This window comes from Solanum stenotomum, chromosome 12, assembly GCF_019186545.1.
Source record: "Solanum stenotomum isolate F172 chromosome 12, ASM1918654v1, whole genome shotgun sequence".
Classification (NCBI taxonomy): Eukaryota; Viridiplantae; Streptophyta; class Magnoliopsida; order Solanales; family Solanaceae; genus Solanum; species Solanum stenotomum.
This window is the reverse complement of record NC_064293.1, coordinates 8,630,262-8,652,094: the sequence shown is the minus strand read 5'-3', so window position 1 is coordinate 8,652,094 and position 21,833 is coordinate 8,630,262. Positions and strand designations below refer to the sequence as shown.

The following is a 21,833-nucleotide window of genomic DNA, read 5'->3' as shown; positions in this document are numbered from 1 at the left end:
CCCATTAGAACTCAATGGAATCAGTTTAATTCCTTTTAAATCCTTCCAGAATTTTCTTATAACCTTCATCGTTTAAGGCACCTTGAATTCTTCAATTTTCATAAAACCTTCATTTCTAGCTAGACTGATTATTATTTATTACATGCATTTAAGTTTTTCAAATATTTTCAGATCAAAACAAACCTTATTGTATCCACCATAGAAGAAAAACATCTCCATACAATGTCAGGACTTTTGCAAAAAATATTTATGCCCCTAAGGTACAAATCATTTATATTTTCGCACATTAATTTATTTGTACTCTCACTGACATTATACCTTGATCTATAGACTATAAGTTTAAAACATCATTTTTTCAAGTGAAATAAAATATACTTAAATTGTAAATTTATTTGGTCAATCATTTATTTGTCTAGACAATGTGACAAATTTGAATTCAAGATCATCGTCACCATTTATATTATTGAGAGCTACTTCATATTGATGATATTGTAGACGGTCATTTAACTCGATTCCAATACGACATAACTTATTGAGATCTCTTCATTTTTTATCATTTCAGGTACCTGAACCTGTTTTCAAGATTTTATGAAGTGTTATGTCGTCGTGCTTCTTTAAAGCAATTGCCTCATTATCATGACCATCTTGATCATTTGCTCCTCTCCTTCCTCAAGAAATTTTACATTTGGAATCGATTAGTCTCTCATGCTTTAGACGTACCATATATTTTGTCCTTGAAGGATTTCTCATTGGAGCATTTGCAACTAAATTGTAACATAAAGTAAGAAAATACACCTGACAATTATCTCTTGAACTTCAAGTTTACTTTTTTAACGAGTATCTAGATAATTCATCATAATTTTTAGCTGTCAATCATCTCTCCCCCTCTCGCCCAACTTTATTTTTGGATTCATCTTTGTGCGTGGTAGCACATTTAAATTAGATATCGCATATTTGAAGTTCAATGAAAATTGTTTGATTCTTAACCTTGAACCAATTATGATGGAGAAACTTTATCGGCTTGATGAATACATGTGTTGTCATGTTAAATAAATTCATCTCATACCAAATCTTATTTGCGAGTTTTGTTTTCGTACCAATGGTTTATCCATAATTGAAGGCATACAATTTATGCTAAACCAATCAGTATTTTCATCGTAATTTCATAATTTCAAACTGTGTTATTAATTAAATAAATCGAGAAAACAACCTTATAAAAATCAATTTGTAAGTTGACAACAAAGCGCATGTGACCGTACCATAGATGCAACTATTAAAATTATATAGTTGAAAACGATTCACATGGCCTACAATTTATGCTAAATCAATCAGTATTTTCATCGTAATTTCATAATTTCAAACTGTGCTATTAATTAAATAATTCGAGAAAATAACCTTACAAAAATCAATTTGTAAGTTGACAACAAAGCACATGTGACCGTACCATATATGCAACTATTAAAATTATATAGTTGAAAACGATCCACATGGCAGGTGAACAAACTCATATTTACATTTTTATATTTCCAAAAGTCAGGAAATACAATCCCAACCTTAGTTGGTGCAACGATCAATTTATTATGAGAACAAGCAATACAAAAGAATTCGTAAAGAATATTTTATTTTTTCATCATATAGTCGCGTGATTATTCAATTACTTTTGCATCACATTTGAACTGAAATGGCCAACCGGTCATGCCAACTGATCTTTATTTCAGTAAACTTCTAGTTTACTTTTGCATGTGATTCCATTATCATGCCCATGTGTGTATACAACAAACAAGACCGTTATGACAAAATTAAATTTATTTATTTTTCTCAAACCTTCCGTAGAGGTGAGTTGTGGCATGTATCCAATCCTTAATGGATTTATCACATATTGATCCATTCACATTCAGAATGATCGAGCATTCATGATGCTTATCAGAAGTCACATTCTCTTCAAGAAATGAACTAATAATTTGTATGTGTTTCCTAAATTTGCATTATAAGCTCATTATCATGTCCTTAATATTTATCATTTTAGAATGACACAACTCAACATCACTTTGAAAGGTCAAGTGTACCACCATTTTATCTTCCTTTCTTTTGATGGAGGGTTTATATATTTATCAAATTATTAGTTCGCACAATAACCTCATGTCCAATGACCTTTGATATCATTTTGATGATAAAAATTACCTTCACATTTTGAAGGGCTATTTGGAGAACTTATAATGTTTTTTTCTTTTATAATTACCACAATGATGACTATTATAATTCTTTCCCCCACACCCTTATTCATACATTCAATCTCTTGGCTTCTTTCAGATTTATTATTCATTACTACAATATTCATACGATGGGATGAAATAATTGGGCGGAGTTCAAACTTATCATGTACTGCTGCCATATTCTCTTCAGGGAATAAAGCAAATTTAATGGGACGAATTTCATAACTTTTCATAAAAAAAATATATTAGTTTTGTCTTAGTCATCATTTTATCATCACTATAGTGCATTGAAACTCAAACTCAATGTCTTACCCATATGAAGTGCGTTAGATCATAATTCTATGAGACTCAAACGCAATATCTTATCATCATGATGCATCAAAACCAAATTGATGTATTACCCACTTGGTGCGATAAAACGTAAATCTACCTGTTTTCTCTAAACATTTTTCATTATGATGCATCTGGACTTTAACCTGATGGGATGAGATTTGAGTTCACCAGCTTACCCTCAACCAATGATATAATAGACTAAAGTACAACATGACTAACCCTGTGAATCTTTCAAAACATTTAAAATGGTTACAATGAAGAAGCTTTGGCCAATAGAAAAGCTCCAAATATGCCCTATCCTACTGAGACCATTGATGAACGACCACACATTGATATTTTTTAATAATCCTAGCTAATATTCTTGTAAAGATAAGATGTATGAGGCTCGTCTGCACACTTGAATTTTCTGAAACCTTGTTTCTTCTTGTCTATGTCATTGATTTTAGATCATATCATACTATCTTCTCTTTCTTTCCCGAGGATACCCTCTCGAGGGGTCTCTTTTCATGGCACATACACTTGGATTGTGTTTTACTCAATAAAGAGTCACTTATATAAAAATTATTAAATTAATTATGAGATCAAAGGTTCTCAATCAGTTACTTATATAGGGAATATTCACCATATCTGTTTATTTCTTAAATATAACAAAATACCATAATATTATGGAGTACTTTATCCTTAATTAGTATAGGTCTATTGGGAATAGCCAACATGGTCATTAGCATTACTAAAATGCCGCCTTGTTGTTTGGTCAATGTGTGGCATCCAATGCTATGGCCATTTTCCCTTGGGCTGAATAATCATGAGCATTACTCTACTTTTCTGTGAAAGAGTAATGAGTGCTTTGATTGTTCTGGCTTGGGGGCAGTGCAAATACTCCGGTCGCTAATTATTTTTTCACTTTTGAATTTACATATTTAAGAAAATAATGATTGACATAGTGAATTTACCATTTTATCCCTATTAATTATGAAGTGGTGAATTAAAACCTTAAAATTTTCAAAAAAGTTCTACCTTTTTCAAAGTAATTAATTGAGGGTATAATAGGTTAAAAAATTGTCCTTTCTTGATTTATCAAAATGGATAAGTAATTAGAGACAACTAAAAAAAGAAAAGTGGACAAGTAATTAGGGTCAAAGAGAGTACTTATATGGTAAGTACTACTATTCCCTCTATCCTTAATTACTTGTCCACTTTTCCTTTTTAATTATCCCTAATTACTTATCCATTTTGACAAATCCATTTAATTGTTCCAAATTATTTATAATTTTATTTTTTTCTTATTCTTTTTCGTTAGATGCAACAATAAGGTGAATATTCATATAACTAATCAATTAAATGATTTTTCATTGTCAAAGCCATTGATATTTAAGAGCATCAAGCATGTCGCATTCTTTATTAAGTTCCTCCAAATGTACATCTTCTTTTCATTGGTAGGTGGAAAATGATACTTGCCCCAAATTAATAGTCATTTTAACTAAAAAAAGTTATCTTAAAAATAATAATTACTTTAAAGATTTAAACTAAAATCATTAATGGTATTTTATAATATTTTTTATTTTAAATGATAACTCTTTATAACACTAATTAATTTAATTTTTTTTTAATAAATAAACATAATTTACTAAATTAAATTAGATTATATTTATTATTTTCTAAGCAACAAAAATAAGCTAAAATAGCAACTAAAATATGACAAAGGAGGAGTAATTATGATTTAAACGTCCCTTTACTTCAAGACATTGGCCATCTTGTTGAAGAAATAAAGAAATATAAAGTTGAAAGAGGTTCTTGTCATAAGATTGCATTTCTGGGACCCATAGCTATTTTCCACAAAAAATGGTGTTTTTTTTTCTTAAATAATCACAACACAGTTTATATATATATATATATATATATATATATATATATATAATCTCAACCCACTTTTGCACCACTTGTCTTGCCTTTTGGTCTAAATGAGAGGTGGGGTTCCCAATGAGACTTTTCCTATCAATGCCTGCCTTTCTACACTTATTCTCTCCGTTTCAAATTAAGTGATATTTTATTTAAAATGGAGTATCAATTTAGTGGGGCCAAAATGTATACAATGTCTAGCACTGAAACGGGTAGTTCTCCTTATTGAAATTAAAAGTTGAATTCCTTGGTGATTTGCTAGGTTAAATTAAAACCAAAATCTCTGCCCCTTGTTGAAAAAAGTTAAAAACTTGATATTTTGGTGTGACAATAATTTGAAGTAAGTATTTGATTGATGCATGTGAATGTCCTTTATGACAAGTAAATGTCACAATTACATCATTTTCACCCTACAAGAACCTGGACATATCATGAAGATGAAATCTAATTAAAGGAGACTTAACAATCCAACAATTTAGGTCACCCCACATTCAATGTTTTTATAGTATTGTTGATGGTCCCCATCTAACCCAAAATGTAGGATCCAATTATCTTGGCCCATGTTTGTGTCCCAAAATTTTAGACTAAATGAGGGTGTGGACCCAATATCATTAAGAAATGGAAAGTGGTGTGTGTCACCAGAAGTTGTCTATCCTTATTCCCACTTCATTGACCTGAGATAGAATTTTAGTAGGATCTATAGAGGGGACAAAACCTAGCACAAAAGTATGGATACTATCAAAGAAATGTGTAGGGTAGGGGCCCCAAGATGTGAAACTTAACCTTACCTTATTGTGTCAGTATGATTATGGCACATATCTACTCATCCATCTTTAATTTGATGTTGTTTCCTTTGTTTTCTTACAACACATATGCTCTTTATGAAATAGGGTCCATACACTAAATATACAAATAGTTGATAGAGAAAGGTGAAGGGAATTTGGGGCCATGCAACATCCCATACATGAGAATAATGACCTTCCACATTGTGTTTACTTTATATGGGAATTTTCATGACTTTGTCAAAACCTAACTTTTTTGATGAATTGGGATCAATTGGTAAAGTAATGGAGTGGAATGAAAGCCAACTAAAGAGATTTGTTAATTTCTCTAGTTGAATTATCAAGAATTGATAACAATCACTACAAGAGAATAATCTTTTTGTGGCGATACAAATCGCCATAACAAGTCAAAATATAGATAAATGAGTTTTAACAAAATATTATTTAAAATTTACTTATCCTAAAAAATAGATAATTTTTAAAATTTATACTAAAGTCCACTACTATTTTTATTTATTATTTCTTGTATTACGTGTTTGAAACATTTAGTACAAATAATGGACCAAACACATTAGTAATAAAACTTTAAACTTACATTCAAAATCTTTATAAAAACAACAGAATTAGCGGAGACTACAAAGTCGCCGCCAAAAGACATTTTATAGCGACAATTTCTTCGTCGCAACAAATTCATTTTTCAGCTATATTTTAGTAGGATTATTTGTGGAGACGATGATCAAGTCGCCACTAATATGTTATCTTTCGTGGCAAGTACAAAGATCACCACCAAAACTATACATTTTATGGTAACATTAATTTATCGCTACTGATTTATCTTATTTTATAGCGATAAGATAAGTCGCTACGAAAAGTCATCACCAAAACTTTGATTTCTTGTAGTGAATGGGTGTTGGAAATTAAAGACTTGGAAAGAGATAATGGAGGAATAATTCAAACTATTTTTTGACACATGGTTGATGCAGACATCATTTTCTCCACTAGCCTGATTATAATTCAAATGTCCTCATCTCACAAGATTTCTTATTTTGTGGGGTTCGCACTTTGCATAAAAAAAACCACACATTACAACTAAGGAGACTACTAAAAATACTTAGGTTAACATCTAGGGCAACATGATTGATAATTATGCTTTTATCTTTTCAAGATTTAGAACCTTAAATTCCTGTTCATCCACTATTAACTCAACTACCCAACATGTACAATTTAGTGGGTACACTTTTTCCTCATTGGATGGAGCCAAAGCTAAAAGGGCTCTGTCAATATAAGTCTAGTGGGAATCCATTATTGAAGTATTGATAGGACTTAAAGATATATGCCAATTGATCTACTTGTCATCAAACACTTGAGTATTCATGGCTCTAAGGGAACTATAAAATGTACCTTTTCTCCTTCATTGAAACAGCATAAGATTTAATTTGCAAAAAATATAATGACTTGAAAGTGACCAACCTAAAGATACTCATTAACTTCTATATTACTACTACCTTTTACATAACTGTATCTTACAATTTCCACTTATTAGCTTTCATTTTTACCTTGATGAGTAATTATTGCCATTTTGACCAAAAAATGATGTTTAAAATTAAATTCTTGAGTGCAAATTATAACCATCAGGAGCTTCATATTGGTCATTGGACACATTCTCCATGAATAGTTTGATAAAAAGACCTCCCCATGACTTATATGATTCTTATAGTAATAAATTTAGGATTTTTAATTCAATGTTTACTTTTCTTAGGTGGTATACATACATTATACATTGACTATATACGACATTTATATACATGTATATTATAAATCTCTTGGATATTTTCTAGTTTATGCAATATAGTGAGCGACTATTTAAGTTAATTCTTCAATGGCTTTCAACAATATATGGTAAAACATTATAATCCAACTTTTAAAAAAATTATTTACAAAATACCAGCAGATATGTACGTTGTATACCTTCGAGATACATATTTCACATGTTGTTTACCTTAATAATATATTATAGTGTATACTTTCAAGTATACAATTACGTGAAATATATACCTTAAAGATATACAATGTACAAATATATGTTGTGTAACTTTTATAAAAAAAAATTGGTAAGCATACACAAATGGGTAATTTTTTTTCATCCCGCGTGAATATTCGTGTAAAAGTCCCACAATGGAGTATAAGGGGAAAATGAAGCAGAATGATCAGCTTTGGGATTACTTATGAATATCTAATTATCATTTAAAATGTAATTGAGAAATAATAATTTTTTAATGCGGAGATAATATATGAATAAAACATATTCTAACTAAAATATAGGAAAGTTGTTAGATTAGGTCTTAGGCCTAACTCACACCCAAAGGGAGGAGGATTGCCCAAGCCTTATAAGGAGTTCATCCATCTCATTAACCATCGATATGAGACTTTTGTCATTCTTTAACACCCCACCTCACGCCCAGTGCTTTGCATCTGGTGCGTGGGCAATTTTTAATTTTGGAGGCCCCAACATCGGGTGAGACGGGCCCTGCTCTGATACCATGAAGAAAACTGTGAGCATACAAGCTCATAACAACATTGATGAACTTAGAGAAGAAACTGGAGTGAGGAAGAAATGAGAGAGAATTTTATTAATCTGAATCTGGATGATTTTACAAGTGAGATACATCCACAGATTATATAGAAAGCAAGAAGAAGAAAAAATATCCAATCTACTAACTAACTGATTCATCAGCACAATAATCAAGGTAACTAACTAGCACTAACTAACATTCTGAAATGACTGAAATGACCTTCTAACTAACTAATGGATTAGTAACTAACTTCTGAATGTTTAGCTATTTTAACAAAAGTCAACACTGAAATTTAAAATTTAACAAGTGAAACTCCATCACAATATGTTGGAGTATGAACTCAAGGACTGAATCCTATAGTTCTCCATTGTAAAACCATGAACTCAGGAGTATTTAATTGATGAAAGAATTCTTTTGTTCTTAGATATATACATCAAGGATGGTTAATGCTTAAGAAAATAAAGCATACGTCTAAGACCCCTAATTTTACCCTCCCCTTCAATAAATTTACCAAGAATAAATTATGTGTTAATATTTTTATAAAATATAATTATTTATGATAAAAAGTATAATTATTTTCAAAACTTATGTTATTTTATTCTCTTTAATCTTTTTCAAATAAAAAAAATCAAGAAAATGTTGTTTTGCTTTCTCATATGTTTTCTGTTTGTACTCTCTTTCTTCAAATCTTTGATAAGTTAGTCTAATACTCTGTATAAAATAAGAATTAATAGTCGAAAAGTGTTGAACAAAGTTAATTACAATTTTTTTCCTTAGATTTTCAAGTATTACAATAAACATATTAAAGTAGGGTATATCAAGTAATAAACTTCTTGAATTGAATTTTATGGTTCTAACTCTTATTTTTATCTAAAATTTTTCAACTTATTTCTTATAGAATTATGCTAACAAATTCATTTAATAAATGCTTCAATGAAGGAATATTTTTCAACGTTGAATTGATAATTTTTTTTGGATATACAATCACGTAAAATATATACCTTAGAGATATACAACATACAAATTTGTGTTGTGAACTTTTCAATGGAAAACTGTCTAAATAGAAGATTGTTATAACCTTGTACGTACCCCCACTGTATTTTATTTTTCTCGTTTTGATCCAATTTAGGATCCTAGTTCGACTGGATGGAGTATTAAAAAAATAGGGATAATTTTAAATATGAACCAAAAAGTTATTAGTTCACAAAAATAGAGTCAAGAAAATAATTACATGAAATATACAAATTCGCTATTTAACCGCGGTTTAACCATGGGTAAATAACATTATTTTACTTTTTATTTGCCACAATTTAACTTATTTTTTATTAGCTAAGATTTTACCATGGTTAAATAACCATTTTCTTAAATTTTTCATAACTAACAGTTATGTAGTGTATATGTAATATATCAATATTGCATAGATAGTGTATAAATGCATATGAATATTGTATAAATGGTGTATGAACATGTGTATATAATGTATAAATAGGAATGTAGTTGTACATGTAACGTATCAATATTATATGTATAATGGATCAATATTTATGTGGTGTATATACAATGTACATATATTGTACGTATTGATAGTTATGTAGTGTATATGTGATGTATCGTTATTGTATAAATGGTGTATAAACGTGTATAGATATTATATCAATGGTATATAAACATAAATAATTATGTAATATATCAATATTATATACATAATATGTTATTTGTTTTTTTCTCTAACCCATCAACGCCTTATTTTCGATCTCCGTCAGTTTTTAGTTCATTACTGCATTACCGGACCGGACTACCGACAATGAATAATCTATTATTTCATCTTTGGTGGTGAAATGATAGATCATTTTGACTGTTATGTAAAATGATCACATTATAAGATATTCATTGATTTTGATGTATATTTTTAAAAACCTTATAATTGATTTTGATGTATATTTTTACATTGATTTTGTTCAATTTTTCTCATTGTAGAAATCAAAGGAGGACGAATTCAATCTTGAGTTGTATGAATATGGTTTTTTATAATTAGTGTTTCTAGGTTGATCTTGTGTCAACTTTCTTAATTGGTTCTCTTTCTACTTTCTTTCCCCTTGCTCACTCCTTCTCTTCCCTAACAGTGCACATTTTGATACAAGATACATGTATTTTTGATATTAGGGATATTCGCTCTTCTGAAATCTCATTTCTTTATTTTGGATTTGATTTAATCCATAAAGAGATTTAAGAAGCTTTTAAACTTTATGGTCTTGATCAGAAACGACAAATTCTTTTGATTACTTCATGTAAACTTCACCATCATCTAGTTCTCCATTTAGAAATATAGTCTTCACATTCATTTGATAAAATTGCAAGGCCATGAATTGTTGCTAAAACAATCCAGAGTCGAATAGAAGCCATCCGCGCTACAGGTGCAAAGGTATCAAAATAATCAATATCTTTGATTTCAGTAAAACTTTTTGCTTCCAAATGAGCTTTACTTATCTAAAATACCATCAGATTTCAATTACTTTCTAAAAATCCATCTAAAATCAATAGACTTATATTTAGGAGGGAGTTGTGATAAAATTCATATATTATCTAACAGAAGAGAATGCATTTTATCTTCAATAGCTTTAGGCCAGAAAGGAGCAACATGTGAATACATTGTTTCACCATAACTTTTAGGATCCTTTTCAACTAAATAAACTTGAAAATTAGGTCTAAAGTCTCTGAATTTGGCTGATCGTGTAACGTCTTGATTGACTTTCTTCCAAGGGCTCAACTATTTTTATTTTAAAAGGAGATATAAAAGAACTTGCATTTTATTTCAAAGATTTTATGAGGAAATATATGCTAAAACAAAGTTAGCATGTAATGATTCAATAATTATGTCAGGGTTTGGGGTCTTAAGATATAAAAATCTATAAGCTTTACTGATTTCTAAATGATCAATAAACACATAATACATTCATCTATAGACAATCTTAGTCATATATTGATTTGGTAATCTAACATGAGCCAAACAACCTCATACTTTAAATTAATTTATGTTTGACTTTCATTCTTCCAAAGTTCATAAAGAGATGCATCACGTTCATGGTAGGAATTCGATTAAAAATATGACTAACTGAAAATAAGGCTTCAGTCCACAAATTTTCAGTCATATCAAATTCATAAAGCATAGAGTTAATGTAACACATAGGATTTTTGAAAAGGAAGAAAATGACTTTTTTGGCTGTAGTCTGATTTTACAGGTCCTATCTATGAACCATAGAAGCTTCTACGTGCCGTAGATGGCAGCCGTAGGAAGAAGGGAAATAAAATTTTAAAACCAAGCCCCAGTACCCTTTGTATGGTTCACTAGGAAGATGAGGCATCCCTTGTACGAGTCGTAGATATGTCTCGTAGGTGAGTTCCAGACTTAGTGAAATTTTTAAGGTTAAGGTTGGTTTCTACGGTTGGTGTCTATGGTCCGTAGGATGACCTACGAGTCATAGACAGGGTCCGTCAAAGTTAGTCCAAAATAATGGTCTCAGTACTTAGTCTACAATTTACCAGTACGCACCGTAGATAGTCCTACGGTTCGTAGGTCCAAATCGTAGGTCGAGTTTGACAATTCATTTAAAGAGGCTTTTGGATCTTTTCCTAATTCTTTTAATCCTGTACTACTTCATTTTGCCTTCTACCATAACCCCTATATAAGGGTTTTAAGCCACAAATTACCCATTTTCAATTCATTTTTCCTAAAATCCCTAAACTTGACCAAATTCATCATCCCCAAAGTTCACTTAACCTAAGGAAGAAGAAGAAGAGCTAGAGTTTCATTCAAGTCTCCAATTCACCATCTCTTTTGGGCTTTGAATAGCAAGGTATGTGGGTATTCACCCATGGAGTCTTTTCCTCAATGGGGTCCTCAATGATTTCAACTTCCCAATTCAATTTTCATTGTTCAAATTAGGGTTTCAATTCAACAAATGTGGGTTTCATCCAATTATGAGTGATTGTTGTTGATTAAGTATTCTAATGCATAATTTGAGGTTAATATATGATATTTATTTGAAATTTCATTGACCCATGCCTAAATTATGTTTTCGACTATGATCCTATGATGATCTCATGAACAATGAAATATGGAATTATGAAGATATACATGTTTTTATGAAATGATTATAAATGATTTGGGAATGCTTTAAAAAGCAAAGTATCAATGCTATTGTGAAAATATTTCTCACTTACTATGATGATCATGATTGTGAAAGGTATTTCTCACAAATGAATTCACATTGGTGTAAGGTTTTCTCATCCATGTTGAATTATGTTTAAGAATTTATTCTATGTTTTGATCTCAAAAGTGTGGATTGGTATTGATTATTGTCTTTCCTATGTTAAAATGATATTTGACTTTTATCTATTCTGTTAGGATTTTTAGACTTAGCACCGAAAGAGCTTTGAGGTGGAGGCTCAATTAAGGTAGTCTCTAGTAGCAACTTCTAGTCCCAATCTACGTGCTCCCGTAGGATTGCCTTAAACGACCTATGTAGTGGATCCGCTTTATCAAATGATGATATGTACGAAGTTTAGCTTGGCAAGTAGATTCCCCTTATTTTGGTATGAGGGATATACCAGATTCCATGATATAACTCTCATGGTCTTATTGTCGGTTAAAGCAATTATCCAACAAAATGACTATGTTTTTTCAAAGCTTTCCTCATATCTCTTATTTCAATGTTTTAACCATGTTTCCTGATTTACATGTCATTTCTTCTTTTAGTCTTTAAATGTTCAAAGAATGATCATGACTATAGCCATTCATGATATCATGCCTATGTTTATGCATATTGCCCCATACTTAGTACATTTCATGTACTAATGCATGCGTATGCCTACATTATTTTACTAATGTAGGATTCGACATTCCTACCTCTCATACTCGTGGCTAGTTTGTTTCATTGGCTTCGAAGAGTGGCGAGTCCTCATGTTTGGAGGACCGAGATGCCTTTATTGCTTATGATGTATTAGATGACTATTAAGACTTATGTTAGACTTCCGCTTTTGTCAAACTCTTTTGAATTGTGAAATGCTATCTTTCAAACTCTTTATTTCTATTATCTTGTATAATGTATGCTAAGTGACTTGGGTAGGGCCTCTTGGGGTCCTATACTTCATTTCACGTCTAGGGTGTACTTTGGGTCGTGACAAACTTAGTATTCAGAGCACAAGGTTTAGAAAGATCCTAGGATGTCTCATCAGCCATGTCGAGTAGAGTCTTGTTCATGAGTGTGAAGCGTGCCACATTTATGAATGCGAGGTTATAAGATGTTTAGGAAATTCCACTTCTTTCATTATTCTAAAGTCGTGCGATAGAGTGTAACTCTATATGTGAGAATGTGGAACAAGAAGCTCGTCAAGAGACTGCACAAGTTCCAGCCGAACGTTTGGCCAAACAAGTGACTAATGTGGAGTTTCCAGCTGCTTTTCAAAGTGTTGGCTCAAGCCACAACGACTTTGGCTCTCCCACACAAGCTATCGACTCTCACGTTAGATAATGTGAAAAGATTATTTTCACTATCATGTTATGACTTATTTTATGGACCAGAGAAGAGTCTATCTAGGAAAATAAGTTTGAGGATCACTAAAGAGAGAAACTGGATTAAACATGTAAAGGTGTTTAGACCAAGATATGTAGGATGTTGGATAATCGATTATCCAACATGGTTTATATTGTTTTTTTCTTCGTACTTTCTACGTGAATTTTTGTGTGTGTGTTGTAATATGTTGGTGTAGAGAGTATTTGAGGGCGACAGTGGATGGTTGTGGAGTGTATATAGGGGTAATGGGGTGAGGTAAGGATTAGTGGGGAGGAGTTAAGAGTTATTGTTTTCTTATTTGATTTTTGTTTTGTAATACAAAAATAAAATATAAAATATAATGATAAAAATATGAGGTAACTATTTTGAACTAATAAAAATATAAGCAAAATTAAATAACTAATTTAAAAATATACTTAAGAAACACTAGTTTATTTATAAAATTCTAAATTAAAAAAGAACATATATTTTTTATAAAAAAAATCTTTTGAAAAAACTGAATATAAAACTTACCTTAAAACGCGACTCTATTTTTGTTGTTTTTAAATCTTTAAAAACAAACCTACTAAAATAAGATAAAATTAAAATATTTAATTTAGATTTAAAAGATATATTTAAGTAATAAAAATTGTAAAAAAATTTAGATTCGATAAAAATTGCGTGTCAATGTTTTAATATATTTTTATGTTTATATATAAATGTATTGACTCCAACCCTATGCTTTATTTTACTCTCAAAATATAGAATTATCTATTTTTTCAGACAACCAACTCCAACCCAATTCTCTATTTTACTCTCTAAAAAAAGAATCTTTTTCTCTCTCCTTAATATTATATTATTATTTCTATTTCATTCTTATTTTCTTATTTCATAATATAAATCATTTCTTCTTTTTGCAAATAATCACTCTATAATCTTTATGTAATACAAAATTTTATTTTATTTTTCAAATTCTTCATTTAATATAAAATTATATTTTATTCTAAATTTCTAAATAACATAAATTGCAAGAAATATTATATATAATACATATTAAGGAACAATTCAAATAAAAGTGAAATCATTGATAAAATATAATTGCATCATAAATATAGTATCATCATAAAATTTATTTTAAATTTTACATAAATACTCAACTTTCAAGATTATTATGTTACTCTCATAAATGTTCCATTAATGTATTACGGAATTCAAAATGAGCATTTTTTGTCCTTATTTTTTTGTGTGTAGCTAAAAATTATTTAAATTAACAATTTTATCTTGTATCCAATTATTTCATGTACTAATTTACTTCCCCTATTCCATTTTGAACTATTACATCAAATATTTTCATGCTCTTTAAAATTAAAAGTGTAGTTTAATAATTTGTCACTATAATATAAAAGTCAATTGTTTGAATTATCATGTAAATTTTGTGCATACTTCATAATGAAAAATAATCATAATCCAAATTACATATTTAAAATGACAAAAAAAAATTTAAAATTAAATTAGAAAAATTGTTAATTCAGGATGGAAGTAGTATACTTATCAATAATATGTTTTAGATGTTATATTACTTAGAAAATAATTACAAATATTAGAGACTTAATTAATAATCTTATATAATAGAAATAATATAGTAACTTATTAATAATATATTTTTATATGTTATATTACATTAGAAAATAATTACAAATGATAAGACTCAATTAATAATATAATAAAAATAATATTATAATAATCAAAAAGTAAAATAGAGAGGTGAATAGTAGTTCTCCAAATTTGGAGAACTACTATTCACCTCTCTATAATTGAAGAATAGAGAGTGAAATAGAGAGTGGTTGAAGAATCCATTCTCTATTTTACTCTCCAAATATAGAGAATAGAGAGTAAAATAGAGATGGGTTGGAGATGGTCTGATATTGTCTTAGAAATGGTTACCTCAATGGTGTAGATTAGTGTCTCCCTACTTAAACTAATTCATTGCTTTGGATTAAATTAACTTTGCATGTGCTGCTACAACATTGAAGGAACATATTGAAGACTTGAGTCCTAGTGCAAAGTTAGGCTAAGAGCTTTAGTATACATAAATTTGGAGTTGTTCACTAAGTTTTATTGTTGATATTAGTTTAGTGAGTTGTAAATTGGATTTGGGTTATTGTATTATAACTTGAAGATTTGGGAACACATATCTTGGAAGGTGTGTGAGTTGTGTAGAGGTATAGGTCGTGATTTTTATACCTTTTGTGAGCCAGTTATTTTTACATAAAACCAATGTATTCTCTACATACTACTTTTACTGCTTTGATGAAACTCATTAGACAATGTGTTTCACAGTTAGGTTAAAGTTAAATTAAATAACTTAGCTCTAGATCGTGTCAAATATCATGTTGCAATTTGAAGTTGAAATAAAAGGAAATTGCAAAAAAATAGGCTAAGCTGTCTAAGAAGAAGACATAATTCTAATTCATAAGCTCAAAATAGCAGGCAACTAGTTCAATACATAGAGTCTATTGGCAAAAATAACAATATGCAGCGCGTACCACTCTCCGAGGCTTTTGTACAAGTCTCGACAATTGCAGTATTTCAAAGTCAAATCAGTACTCCCCCTTAAAAAGGAGATAATTATACTATAGTTCAACGCATAAAGTTAGTTTACATAATTTTATAATTTTTTTTAATGCTTATCTAAATTGATCCAAAAGAGAAGTAATTAAAATTCCTAGAAGGCTGTTATGGGGCCAAATCCCTCTCCCGGCCTCCAAAAATTCATACTTGTAAAAAATAATATATCTTGATGAGATAAATCTATTCCAACAATAATCGTCTCAAAATTTTATCCACTATTCTAGGAAATCGCAAATTACAATCTCAATTACTACAGCGAAATCACAAGAGCAAAGTGTCAACTATTTCCAGAATATTTCCCCATAAAATTCTACTAAGATTTATGATGTCTCACCTATTGGGGGTGATAGGATATCACTAATCTTCCTCTCCACAAATTTTCAGAAGATTGTCTTGTCGTTTGAGAGAAATCAACTAGCAAAGTTTGATGAAACATCGATTTTTATATAATAGCATATAAAATTGTATAATACTATATATGAGTATATAAATATATCTTATAATTTTGGAAAAAAGAACACTTATACCCCAAAAAAGTAAAATATTTACCCTTAAATTCCCCATTACTTTCATACCCCCTTTTTATTTTAAAAAGACATATAATTCATGCGCTAACATCAGCGCCCACCCTTTTTTTCCTCTATGATACCATCACAGTATATTTGTAGTATATGAATATACTCTGATGATAACAAAGAGTAACTGAGCTGAGCAATGTCTACATTGAAGGACTGCTTCTTCCTCCTTGATACCATCAAAATATAATATACTCTGGTGGTATCAATGAGTGACTGAGCAGTGTTTTCATTGAGGTTTGCTTCAAGAACTCCAATGACATTACTCAATCATCCATGATACTATTATGGTATATCTACATATTGTCATGGTATTATTGAGGTATGTTTCAATTCTTCAATATTTTAATTTAAAAATACTCACAATTTAGATTCAATTTTTTAAAAATTTGCAAAAAGAGAAAAAAATATAAAAATATATTTTCTACTAATTTAGAGTTTAATAAATAAGATTGTTACTTTAATAGTTTTCTCTTAACTCTTTCTTATTTATTTCTTAAAAAAAGAGGTCAATCCTTTATGATACCGATAGGGTATCAATATACCAACATAATATCATAGAGAATTAAACTCAGTCCTATATGATACTGATATGGTATCAATATACCGACGGAGATCACAAAAAATAATTTTTTTTTACTAATTTAGAGTTTAGTAAATAAGATTGTGACTTTAATAATTTTCTCTTAATTGTTTTTTTTCCTTTTAAAAGCCCAATCCTAAATGATACCGATAGGGTATCAATATACCGATGAAGTATCACAGAGGATTAAGCCCAGCCCTATATGATACCAATATGGTATCAACAGACCAACAAAGTATCACAGAGGATTAAGCTCAGCCCTATATGATACCAATATGGTATCGATATACTAACAGAGTATCACAGAGGATTAATTCATAGTAGTGATGTTGACGTCATGTTGATATCATGCGCAAAATAAGAAGGAAAATTTTCGTAAATAGCCACTATAATTAACTTAATTATGCTTCATAGCTATAGTTTGCATATTTACGGGTTGTACCTACAATTTAAGTTGTCTTGTTTGTATAATTTGCGGGTGAGTTTGTATAATTTACGGGCACATTTGTATAATTGAGATAATTTTTGTATAAATCAAAATTACGAATTTATACAAACACAAACATCTGAACTTTTAACAGTTATAGAAATTATACTACACAAATTTACATTACACAAAAGTTATACAAATTATAATATACAAATTCCGAATTCTACAAACGTGTGAATTATACAAACTCGAAACCCCAGCCCACATAATTATTACTGAATGTTGATCGCGAGTGGTAACTAACTAAAACTATAGCTATGATTGCTAATTAACTAATATATCTTTGCTTAACCATATAATTTTCCCAAATAAGAAAGAAAAAAAGTGGGATAAGTGAGTAAATAATTTGGGCCATGAGTCCATTACGGGCAAATACTTTATATTGGGTCCAATTTGGGTATATAGTTTCACAATTGGGTCTATTTTGTATCAAGTTTTATATTGGTGTATAATATTGTATATAACTTCTAAACATTTTTGTAAAAAAGAAATATGAAACTTTTCTATATTGGATGTATATTATTATATACCAAATTGTGTTTTGGACTAAAAACTTGTCATAAAAATTTTGGAAGGTATGTTTACCATGTATTAGATAGGCCAAACACATACACAGCCCCTCAAACTTGGCCCAATTTTTCATTTTGGCACTCCAACTTAGCCTTGTTCCATTTTAACCCTTGAACTCCATTTTTTCTGTTCCATTTGAACACAAAATACTATTTTTATGATTTCTTTATTTTATATATATTCTTCAAATGCAACTTCTTATTTTAAATCGACACGTGTCAGTTAATTTTAGTTAAAAAAATTAAAAATTAACAAAAAATAATTCTTTTTAAAAAATAATAATTTCTTTTTAAGAGTGTTATGTATTTTTGTGTGAAAAATAACCGACGAAATTGTGTTGNACTACTGCCTTGTTCTCCTTCCTGGCAATATGGACTTGAAATATCCAATACTTGTGGGTGCAAAACTTTATTGGGAACTATCACAACTGCTAGCAGCTTCCCCACATTATTGATCTTTGGTATTTTTATTATAGGAAAAATCTTGAGCAACTTTCACATATAGCAAACACAAAATTCATATTTGTATGCTATAGCAAAGTTTGCATAATTGCGCTCCATAGCAAACATATATATGTATAATTCGCTATACATATACCAAAAAAACAGTTGTATAATCTACTTTGGTATACATATACAAAAAGATCAATTGTATAAAGTGAGAGAGGCGAGTGAGCGAGCGAGATCTGGGAGAGTGGCGAGCGAGATCTGGGAGAGGGGAACGAAAATATATGTATATATACAATTTTCACGCATTTTATACATTTGCGTTTTTGTATAAAGTGAGAGAGGCGAGTGAGAGAGCGAGATCTGGGAGAGTGGCGAGCGAGATTTGGGAGAGGGGAGAGAGGGGAACGAAAATATATGTATATATACAATATTCTCTCACTTTATACAAACACAAACGCACTTTATACACTTGTGTTTGTATAAAAAACGAGAGAGGCGAGGGAGAGAACGAGAGTGGCGAGCGAGATTCACCAGGAGAGAGGTGAAATAACAACAGTTTGCTATGAGGTACAATTAAATCAAACTATATTTATAGTATTTAATTTGAATTAATAGTTTGCTATTATATACAATTTTCCCAAAAATCTTTTTGGCCAGAAAATTTGACTAGAATTTGACCAGAATGATATTTTTTTTTAATGTTATTTTAACTTTTTAAATATTCTTACCCTTTTAACTTAAATACATTTTAACTAAAAAATGGAAAAAAGATCAGTTTGTTTTAAAATAAAAAAAAATATTATAGTTTTTTTAATTTTCTGGTCAAATTCTGGCCAAATTTTCTGGCCATTTAGCACTTCCCTTTATTATATATTGCTCGAACTTCTCAAAAATGTGATCATATCTATGTTGGATTTTAAAAAAAAGTATTATTCTCTCTGTCTAACAATAGTTGTCTACTATTGACTTGACACACCCTTAAGAAACAATAAATAATAGGAATAATATTACTATATTATTCTTTGACTTTATTAAATTTAATGCTTTGAAAAATGTGTTAAATGATAAATAATATTTAATATCAACGGTAAAATAGACACAAAAGGTAAATTATCTTTTGATTTTCTAAATTGGACAAGTATTATTGGATAATTATTTTTAGTATAATAGACAACTATTGTTGGACGGAGAGAGTAATTTTTAAGAGTTCATAATACATTTGTACATTTTTAAATAGTTTGAATAACCTAATTTTAATGTATTCTCCCAATTATGCTAAGGTGTTGAAGTTTATTGCACATGTACTGGTGCATTCCCAAGAAATTAAGTCAAAGAAGCAAATTTGACTAGATAGAATAAATGCTTGAGCAATTCCAATAAAAGGTTGAGTGTAATTCCAACAATGTTCCTCCAGTGTGTTTACAGACAAGTTTGTTGGCAAATGAAGAAATATCTTCGATTCTGCACACAACCCAACAATAAAAGCATGAGCAACATCAATATATTGTTGGAAATATTACAGAAAATTCTTAATCACGCATGAACACTTGTAGAGAATTCATATATCTTAAGGCCGAGTTTGCTAAATTTTAAATTCGGATAAAGGAGATATGCCCGTTTGAGTGCAGTCTATCTAGTTAAGGCAATTCATCCCCACCTCACTTGTCATTTTAATCAAAATTATAAATTAAAGGTACTTAAGTAAGAACAAGAATTAAATTTTACTTAGAAAGTCACAAATTTTTGTTGGTCTTTCGTCAATTGCCACTTCTAGTGATAAACCAATCTGGCGGTTGTCACAAAGTAAGAAGGGGAACAAGGATGGAGAATTTCTAGCAAAAAAGGGAGGATACGGAACATAAAAAAACAAAAATTAAAAAGAGAGGAGAAAATAAAAATGGACTTTGGATGATCGTGTGGTGGAACTGGAGAAACAAGACAAGGAGGAGGAAGACGGAGGAATAACAGGTGAATAGCAATGGTATGTTTCATTCTGGAAATTCTTAACCTTAGGCTTAAGTGAGAGTGCCTTCTTCAGTTTGTGCCACATCATTAACATTCTTTTTCCTTTTATTTTTCTTCAAAGAAAGATGAGAAATAAAGAGGAGAAAGCGTGCAAATAAATAAATATTTTGTGAAATTGAATGTTAATGACTTTTGTATATAGAGTGAGAAGTGAAGTTTGAGTGATAAATAGAGATGAGATTAAGTAATTTTAGAGATAGTTTAACTTTAATATTAGTAGTGCGCATATTTCAAAATTTTATTAAGATGTCATTGGGTTCAATACTTTAAATAAAGATTTTTTTAAAAATAAATTATTTTTTCTTTTGTAAAAATTTAAGAGCTCATATATATATATATATATATATATGAAGAACATGTGCAGTGCACGGGGCACAATATTTGTTCACAAAATTATTTTTTAAGTGATATTAATTAAGTAATTTTAAATCAACTCATTAAGTTTAAAATAAATATATGATAAATAGTACTAAAATTGATAAATTTAAGTGGTGTTGATTAAATAATTTTAATTTTTTCTCTAAATAAAATAAATATCTGATAAATAATATTAAAATTGAGAAATTTAAGTGGTGTTGATTAAATAATCATGCCTAAAGTAATTTGATTCTCAAGAATTTTACTAATTGTTAGAAGCAAAGCTAGAGTTTAAACATATGAACATTGTAACATCCCACCTTAGAAAGAACTAGAATTAGAAAGAACTAATTTGGAAAGAACTAATTTGGAAAGAGCTAATTTGAAATTTGTTCAAATTAAGCTTAAGTTGTGAGTCTTGGGTCAACTTCAAACGACCATAACTTTCAGTACATGATGAGTTAGGTGGCCCATAAGATACCAAATGAAAGGTCTTTGAATCCTCTTTCCAACGCCAACGAGTTTGCTATGTTTTGAGTTCAGATGAGGGAGATATGCCCGTTTGAAGTCAGCCTGTCCAGTTAAGGAAAGTTACCCGAATTAATGAGGGGTATTTTCATCTTTTCCTTACCCCTTCAGCTTAAAACGTTTTTAGTAGGTTTTTAGGGGTCTAAACTGATTTGGGTTAGTTTTCATAATTCTAAATTACGCTTAGGGTTTTGAGAGGAGTTCAAGAGGAGAAAAGAGGAGAGGTTCAAGCCGTTCGTCAAGGTTCTTGAGGATTTTCGAGGAATTTTGCCA

The 21,833-nt window shown here is 29.8% G+C and overlaps 1 protein-coding gene across 2 annotated transcripts in view; it reads right to left on the bottom strand.

Annotated features, from left to right (window-relative positions):
• Positions 1-9,910, bottom strand: part of LOC125846928 (urease accessory protein D) — a 586,865-nt gene extending 576,955 nt beyond the window's left edge. For both annotated transcript variants that reach the window (XR_007444423.1, XM_049526626.1), the window contains exon 1: positions 9,905-9,910. The gene's annotated coding sequence lies outside the window, so the exon portion shown is untranslated. The remainder of the gene's footprint in view (positions 1-9,904) is intronic.
• Between the last annotated feature and the right edge of the window lie 11,923 nt (positions 9,911-21,833).